We start from the raw sequence: 8,845 nt of genomic DNA, 5'->3' as shown, positions 1-8,845 counted from the left end.
CAGGACCTAGCCCCCTGCCACACATCAAAAGTGGTGAAGAAATTCATGACAGAGCAGCAAACACAGGTACTTGATTGGCCAGGGAATTCACCAGACGTAAATCCCATTGACAATTTGTGGGCTATATGCAAAAGTCGCCTCTGTGCTGTAGACTGTACGACTATGGAGAAGCTCATTCAGGCGCTGATTCAAGTGTGGTACAGAGATCCGAAAATCAACAGTGACTGTTTGAAACTAGTAGACTCCAGGCCAAACCATGTTCAAATGCTGCTTAAAAATAGCGGAAGTCATATCCGTTACTAATGTACATATATGTGAGTTTTGTACATGTATATGTGAGTTTTGTACTGTACAATAAACTACTTAAATTCATTGTTTGTTTCAATTAATTTGCACAAGGGTGTAGTATGGGAAACAGCCTTACTAGAAAAGCTAACCAATAGACAAATAGAGGAGGATGCCTTTACTGCTCCCCTTTATCACATCCCACTTAAGTTGAAGATGAAATTGGGGCAGATCACAACCTTTCTTCCAAGGCTCAGAATGAAAATGAACACCATCCTTTCCATTACTTTTTCCTCTTGCTTACAGAAGGCAGATGGGACCAACCTCCAATAACAGTTATTTGGAGTTTCATTCTTTTAAAAATCCAAAAACTAGAAGCAAGAGATGAGAATACTAAATGATGTTAAGGCTTGATCAGGCCAGTTGTCCCTCTGGTCTAACAACAGTTGGCCAGTCATCAGGAAGCTGTCATACAGATAGCAATAATGAGCCCAAAAGGCTCTAGGGCAGTGCTGTCCAAACTTTTTTCAAAGAGGGCCAGATTTGATGAAGTGATGGGCTGTGAGGGCCAACCAAACTGGTTGACCTTTTTTTTAGGATTGAAGTTCTTGAGCTTTTTTATGGTTGGGAGTTGTTGAGCTTCTTTTAGGATTGAAGTTGTTGAGTTTTTTTTAGGATCTTACCCCAGGAAATAAACTGCCACAGGGGCAGGGGTTATATCAACCGGCAGGCCGGATTAGGCCCCCAATATGGACTTTGGACATGAATGCTCAAGGGCAAGTGTGACTAACTTGTGGACCTCAAGATGTTGGATTCCCAACTCCCATCAGCCCCACTCAGCATGGCCAGTGTTCAGGGGTGATGGGAATTGGAGTCCAGCAGCAACATGCAGGGCCAGTGGTTTGCCACCCCTTCTCTAGAAGTATCTGACTGATCTAACCTGTAATCTTGGAATGGGTTTCCTGTTTTCTTTCCAGCTACATTCAAAAGCTTGAATAGATTTCTTTTGACTCATACACCTCATTTGAAACAGGTGAATCCAGAACTTTGTGCCTATGAATTAATATCAGTGTAGCTGTGCACCCAGTACTTTCTCTGAACACTGGTTGTTGGCTCAAGATTTAATGAAGGCCAGCACAGCTTGAATGTCTAGACAAAAGTCAGGCTGCTCTTCCTTAAAGAACTGAGTTTCTTGCAAGAATTAGGGCAGATATTTCTGAAAGGCAATATGGAGTTCATAAACCTGCCCAGTCACCTTGGGGTGAGGTGTTTTAATCACAGAGGTGACTATTATGTTGTATTCAGCTCCAAAAAGTAGCAAATTCTCAACTAGCTTAACATTTGATCCCCTTTATTAAAGGACAGGGGTGGGGGATGTTTCATTGTTATTTTTATGAAGTAGAAACCAATGCCTGCCAGTCTGATGGATAGCGTGGGTCTGGAGATAGGGCTTCTGTCTGCCAAGGATGCTGTAACACAAGGTTGGCAAAGGCCACATTCACTCAGTGGGTGCAACCACTCCTCGCCCCTCTTCTCTCTTGTGCTTTTCTTTTTTTTTTATAAATAATTTTTATTAATTTACAACAAAGCAAAACAAACAAAACATACATTATTTTCACATTTCACATTTCAATTTCTACATCTTTGATTTTGGACTTCCTTCAGCTTTTCCGTAAATCTTTCGTAGTCTTTATTAATTTCCGCATTTCCTTTTTCACCATTGTCATTAGTTATATTTTCCCCTCTCCTTCCTTTTGACAATGTCTCTCATATATTCACAGTGCTCTTTTAAAACCTTCTAGCGTTATTTGACCATCACTTATACTCTCCAGATACTTTACAAATTTCCCCCAGTTTTCTGTAAACTTTTGGTCTCTTAAGTATCTAATCTTTCCAGTCATCTTATCCAGTTCAGCATAGTCTAACAACTTAGACCTCCAATCTTCTATTGTCGGTGTTTCCTGTTGTTTCCATTTTTGTGCCAGTAACACTCTTGCTGCAGTCACTGCATATTGGAGAAATTTACTGTCCTTTCTCTTAATTTCCTTTCCCAAGATACCTAGCAGAAAGATCTCTGGTTTCTTTGTAAAAGTATATTTCAGAATCTTCTTCAACTCATTATATATCATTTCCCAGAAGTCTTTCACTCTCTTGCATTCCCACCACATATGATAAAAAGTACCCTCTTTTTCTTTACATTTCCAACACTTATGCTTTTCCTCCCCTCTCTGCAAGGTTTCTGGGGGACAACAACACAGGTCACTCTTGCCAGTAATAAGCACTCATTTCAGGGGTGCTGCATGAAATTAGGCTAAGGGATGCAAGTTGCCTACCCATAGAACCATGGAAAGGTAGAGTTGGAAGGGACCCCAAGTTTAATCTAGTCCAACCTCCTGCTATGCAGGAATCTCAACTAAAGCATATGTGACAGATGCTCTCCAATCTATGCTTAAAAAGCTCCAATGAAGGTTGGAGTGTGAGACATATCTCCTAATACTGGGGTGAAGCGCAGCTTTGTCTTTACTGCAGGTTTTCCCCAAGACAAAGATTTGCTTTTCTCCATGGGTGTAAATGGCTCCAGAGGCTTGTGAGGGAGCCTTAATCTGGTCCCAGCCCCTGGTGGTCCCATTAAAGTGTGAACCTGAAGTTCATTTAGAATCAGAATTGTAGAATTGTTGGAAGGGACTGTGAGAGTCATCTAGTCCAGCCCCCTGGGATACAGAAATCTCAACTAGATCATACAAACCTCCAGGGAAGAAGAGTCCACTACCTGCCGAGGGGAGTTTGTTCCACTGCTGAACAGTTCTTACCGTCAGAAAGTTATTCCTGGTGTTTAGTCAGAATCTCCTTTCTTGTAACTTGAATCCATTGGTTCAGGTCCTACTCTCTGAAGCAAGTCCTACTCTCTCCGCAATCCCTCCTTTCTTGTAACTTGAATCCATTGGTTCAGGTCCTACTCTCTGAAGCAAGTCCTACTCTCTCCGCAATCCATGTGACAGCCTTTTAGGTATTTGAAAATAGCTACCATATCTCCGCTCAGTCTCCTCTTTCCATGCTAAAAATACCCAACTTCCTCATAAGGCTTGCTTTCCAGACCCTTTATCATCTTGGTTGCCCTCCTCTGTACACGTTAAATTATGGCACGCAGAATTGGGCACAGTGTTCCAAGTGTGGTTTGACCAAGGCAGAATAGAGGGGGGCTATTACTCCCTTGATCTGGACACTATACTTCTGTTGATGCAGCCTCAATGAGCCCAGCCCAACCCAAATTCGTAACATAAAGAAAGATCAATATATAGTCAGCATTTTTTAATTTATTAGTTACCATTACTGGGAGTCAGAGCATGTAAAAATAAGGAAGTGAAACAAGCGGAAATAATGTTACCAGAGGTTCCTCATTGGTGAGAAGGGGTGCACTCTGCACATGCCCACACCCTTTATTTCTGAGACTCAACAGTTCCTAATTAGATTTTTCACACTATACCCCACAGGCTTCTTTACAACCCCCAGGCTTTGACCCTCTTTCAACTGCTTATTCAGCCACTGCACAGTCCCATTGACCATGTTTGTGAATATTGAAATATTGACCACTTTGGGAGATCCTGCTATAGTGGGACAGAGCAACCTTGGGAACTACCCATTACAGATACAGTTAACCCTTAACAGCATATTTCATATGGCAAAAGAACAGTTCCTTCTGTTTCAAGGCACTTCATGCAAGTTTTTGCCAGAGAAGGTGGTGGGGTCTCTGCAATACAGAAATAACTGTCTTGAAGGAACCCTTCACCCCAAAACACTATATCCCTCCAACCCTCCTTGGTGGTATGTGGGATGCTGGGTCTGATGACCCTGCAAGATGGAGCCAGAAGAGAAAATGTTTTCTGTGTTGCTGTTCTGTGGAAATGGGGTGAGGAGGAACATTAGCCAACCATCGTGATATCAGTCCCAAATAAAAGTGGGCTAAGATTTCCTGTTGAATTAGATTCTGGTTGGAAAAGCTCACCTCCTTTTCTGGCTCGGTTTTACAAAAGTTAAATAGCAGCACATCCAGAGGTCTGACACACCAAACCATCAATTCCGAGGAGAAAAGCCATCAAAAATTATAGTCATTTGTAAAGACATTAATTATCCACCCACTCAGCATAAATATAAAATATGTGTTATGTCTATGCGTTGTTGATTTCTTAAAATGCTATGGTGCAATAAGGGAGTCTGATTAAGGGTTCATTCCTTAATCCAGTTAGGGCTTTTGCATCTTGGCTTTTAAACAAAAAACAAAATCAATGTGTTGTAGAAAAGAAATGTTAATCAACTAGCTGGTTCTTGTGTTACCAAGCTGACCGCATTAAGACTGTGTTATGAAAATGCTCTGGTTCCCTAGAGGACGGTACATTACTGTGAATATTAATGCTGTATATATGGTTGACTTCTTTTGTAAATGTGAAACAGAATCTGGAGAATGTGTTTTGTATACTGCAACAATAGCACTGTTACATGAATCGCTTTCTAAATAAAGAAACACACAACTTGTGTGTGCCTTGGTAGGTGCCTTGGTAATGGGTAATGAGAATGGGTGATCAGACATTGGATTCTTGGCCGATAAAGCATTATGCTGATTTCTTGACCAATTTTTATTGCATTAAAAGAGAACTGGACAAATTCAAGGAGGAGAAGGCTATCAACATCTCCTAGCCATGACGGCTATGATCTACCTCAGGCTTCCTCAACCTCAGCCCTCCAGATGATTTTGGCCTACAACTCCCATGATCCCTAGCTAGCAGGACCAGTGGTCAGGGATGATGGGATGATGGGAATTGTAGTCTCAACACATCTGGAGGGCCGAGGTTGAGGAAGCCTGATCTACCTGCATGGTTCGGGGCGTTAAAGCTTCTCAATACTGGTTGCTGGAAACCTCAGGCGGGGAGAATGCTGTTGCAATCAGGTCCTGCTTGTGGGTTTCCCACAGGCATCCAGCTGGTCATTGTGAAAACAGGATGCTGGACTAGATAGAACATTGCCCTGATCCATCAGTTTTTATTACGTTATGACAATTAGCCCAACAGAAGGGACAGCAAGCCTGACTATATGTTACTTCCATCCTATGTACAGTAGTCATGGGTAAGCCAGGGACTGAAGAGACGGAGGATTCTGAAGGGGCTCCCAGAGCCAAAACAGAGAAAGCTAGAGAGGACAGTAGTAGCACTTTCGGCCACCCTTCTTTGTGCCTTATTCTCCTTTCAGCTACTAGATAGAGGTCCTTCTTGCTTCTCAGCATGCAGAAATTCCATCAAATAAACCCCAAATTTTGAATTAAGCTGTAACTCTAGTAGCAAGGACTCCAGGAAAGCCAGACAACTAAGAGTCTTACTGAGCTGAAAGCAGTATTTTAATGGCCACTTTAAGAACCAGAGGAAGAATGTTTAAGGACTGAACACTCAGCCCCACCCAATCAGTATCTATTCCATCTTATTCCATCCCTGTTAAATGACTTGCTTGAGTCATTGCATGGCTTGGTCAACTGAAGATTCTTCCCTGACCTGCCATGTAAGCCACTGCTGTTTACCAGGAGGTGTGTAGTAACATTAGTGTGGTGTGAACACGCCAATCTGGTTCAATCTGATGGCTGAACCTCATGCACAGCGTGACTGGGGAGTTATGTGCAGGACCGGGTGTTGTCCTATGCACACTGAGCCTAGGCAGTTTTGGTATCATGATGGTTTGTGCTGTGAGCATATTGCATATTGTCACAAGACTAGAGTTGAGTAACCATGGTTGCCTTGCTTTGCAAGGGAAGTCCTTGACACAGCTAATCCTCTATTGAAACCCTTTTTCTCCTCCCCACTCTCTTCAGCAGGAATTCCCACCAGAATTCTGGGACATGATTGCAAAGGGTAATAAATTCTATGACTGCAGGTTCCCGTGAACCCAAAACTCTCACCAACACAGAGGAGTCTGCCTGCTGCATCTCTGAATGACTTTGCTCGGGCCTTGCCCCTGCTGCATAAAGGATTCTGCTATGTCTCTGCCTTGGGCATGATGAGATCAGTTAAGCCCTCATAATTTAGGCATGTAAGCAAATTGGCTACCTCTTCAGCCTCTGCCTGGGGCCATTCTGTTTGGCATTCCTCTATCCAGTCAGGAGGCACACTCACAAACAGTGATGTGTTTTTGCACAGGGCAAAAACAGATTGCCTCCTTCTGAAGTCAGATTATTTCTTGCCCATTTTTGTGCATGGCATGCGCTTCCAGTTCCAAATCAGAAAGGAAGATGTGTGCCTGCTAGCAGAATCTGGGGAACATTTCTCTTGAGAATGTAGCAAGTTGGTGGATGGGACAAGAGTTGCATGTTTTAGGGGCCACACAAACATCCAAGGACTAGTTGTTATCATCTGATGCACTCCTAGCTTGCTTTCTTGTGCTTGTGCTCTCCTTGCCAAATGTTTATTTGGCTGGAATCAGATGCTAATCAAATCCAGCCCAGCTCCCAAATTGGTTTTGAAGCATCGTCTTCCAATTATAAAAGTAATTCCTCCTCTCACCCGCTGAACCTTTTGTAGCATTAACAGGGCCTCTTACTATGCAAAGTGGATGCAAAGGCCTCTTTCGTTTCCCCAGTAATTAAATGAATGTCAATTGTTTTAGTTGTTTCTGAGGGAGAGTCCTACAAGAGTATTAGCATGTTCTGCTAACCCAGACGGCCTGCACTCCAGGCCTGGCGGAAGCCCTTGGGGGGTTGACCACTGACCCGAGAACTCTCTGGGCGGACACACCGGCTGCATCTCAATGAGCCGGCCTCATTCGGTTTCTCTGCGACTGGCTGAGCGGAACTAATATTGCCGACGCATATAGATGAAAGAAGGGGGGGGGGGAGGGAATAGCTTTATGGCTAAATTAATTAAGCAGATGTACCTGTCTAATTAAAGAGCCACTGTCCCCTTTGTACCCTCACTTGCACGGCAAACAGTATTTAAATGCGCGGCCGAGCCGTTTCGCCTATCAATATTTAGTAGGAACACTCTGATGGAGGTGATATTAGCAAGATGTACTCTCCATTTATTATTAATAGCCGCCATTCCAATTTATGCACGGGAGCGGCAGTGTAGCTTTACAAGCATTGGGCCAGGGCCTGGGGTGGAGAGGAGGCAGCTGCTGAGGTAAGCAGCCACACATCCCACCGGTAAGGGGAAACCCGTCAGAAATGCCCCAGGGTCGAGCCACTGCAGCCCTTTCACAGGTGCCTGCTGACGTCACGCTGCTGAGCTCCAGAAATCCAAAGGTTGCCCTTGGTCTGATGTCACAGCCAGAAGCAAGAGGTGAGCAGGGGCTACTGGGCCACGGGGATTGCTAGGTGACGCCCCCCACATCCACACCCGTTGGGCTGGGGAGGACAAGGAAAGAAGACCTTGCCTACTGCTGACCTGGAGCCTGGCCTCCTTGCCAGAGATTGCAACCACGTCCACAGCAAAATGGCAAAGGGCGAGCCAGGTGGCAGTGGCTGGAGCTGCAGTCGAAAGCCCATGCACAGAGGCATGGCAATGGGCTGAAGCCAGAGTAACCAGCCTGGCAGGGTAAGAATGTAAAGCAGCATAATGAGCTTTGTCAGATCCGCTTCCTGTGAGGTTGGGGGCAAAGATGGTCCTTCAGGAAACATGAAGAGGACTTTGAGTCATTGAGGCCTGAGCTGGAAGCACATATAAGAAAGAGCCGGGTGCTATAATAGGAGGTAGGGAACCTCAGGCCTAGGGGCCAGATGTGGTCCTCCAGACCACACCCACTGTCCCCTTCACTGACCCTACTTCTCCCCCCTGAATGCTTTTGCCTGGCTGGGATGTATCCTTGAATTCTACTAATGCTTCTTTCTTGCATGGATGGAGCACAGAGAGGGGTGTGTGAGTCTGTGTAGAAACTGGCCTACTGCACAAAGTGTAAAATCCACATTTGCCTCTGACTCTGCCCACCACTAGCACATGGTGCTCAGCAAGTTGCCCTGAAGGGAGTGTGGCCCTCGGGCTGAAAAAGACAGCCAACCGTGGACTATAGAGAAAGATGGACCTATTGAGGGCCTTTTAGTGCAGAGGCTGCCTGGGCCTGCATGGTTCAATTCATGCTCTCCATTCCTTTGGTCAGAAGCGATGTGGCAGTGTGTAGATAAATTACTTAGGTCATTGGCTAAAGACCGGAGTGACGACCTGCTGGAAAGGAAAGGGGACTTCTAGCTCAAACAGACAGTTCATGGGTTCTCTGGAGTCCCACTCAAACATCTGCTGACTCAGCAGGATCCTGGCCCCCTCCACCAAAGAAGACGCCTGGTGTCACGAAAGGGGCACAACTGGAGTCCATCAGCCATCTGCTATGAGATGCACAGACCCTTCCCCCAAATATGTCTGGCTCTGAGACAGGATTATGGCCCCGTTGTTTGTTTCCATTATTATTTATCATTTCCTTTATAAAAGGCCTTTATGTTCTGTTTTCCTCCTTCCCCCAACATTTCAATGGCACCTTTTAATTTTTTTCTTCCAGCGCAAGTCGGCCAACATCACACAATAAGGAGGCTGGAACG

This window comes from Podarcis tiliguerta, assembly GCF_965153285.1.
Source record: "Podarcis tiliguerta genome assembly, chromosome: Z".
In the NCBI taxonomy this organism is placed as follows: Eukaryota; Metazoa; Chordata; class Lepidosauria; order Squamata; family Lacertidae; genus Podarcis; species Podarcis tiliguerta.
Note: the sequence above shows the minus strand (reverse complement) of the source record.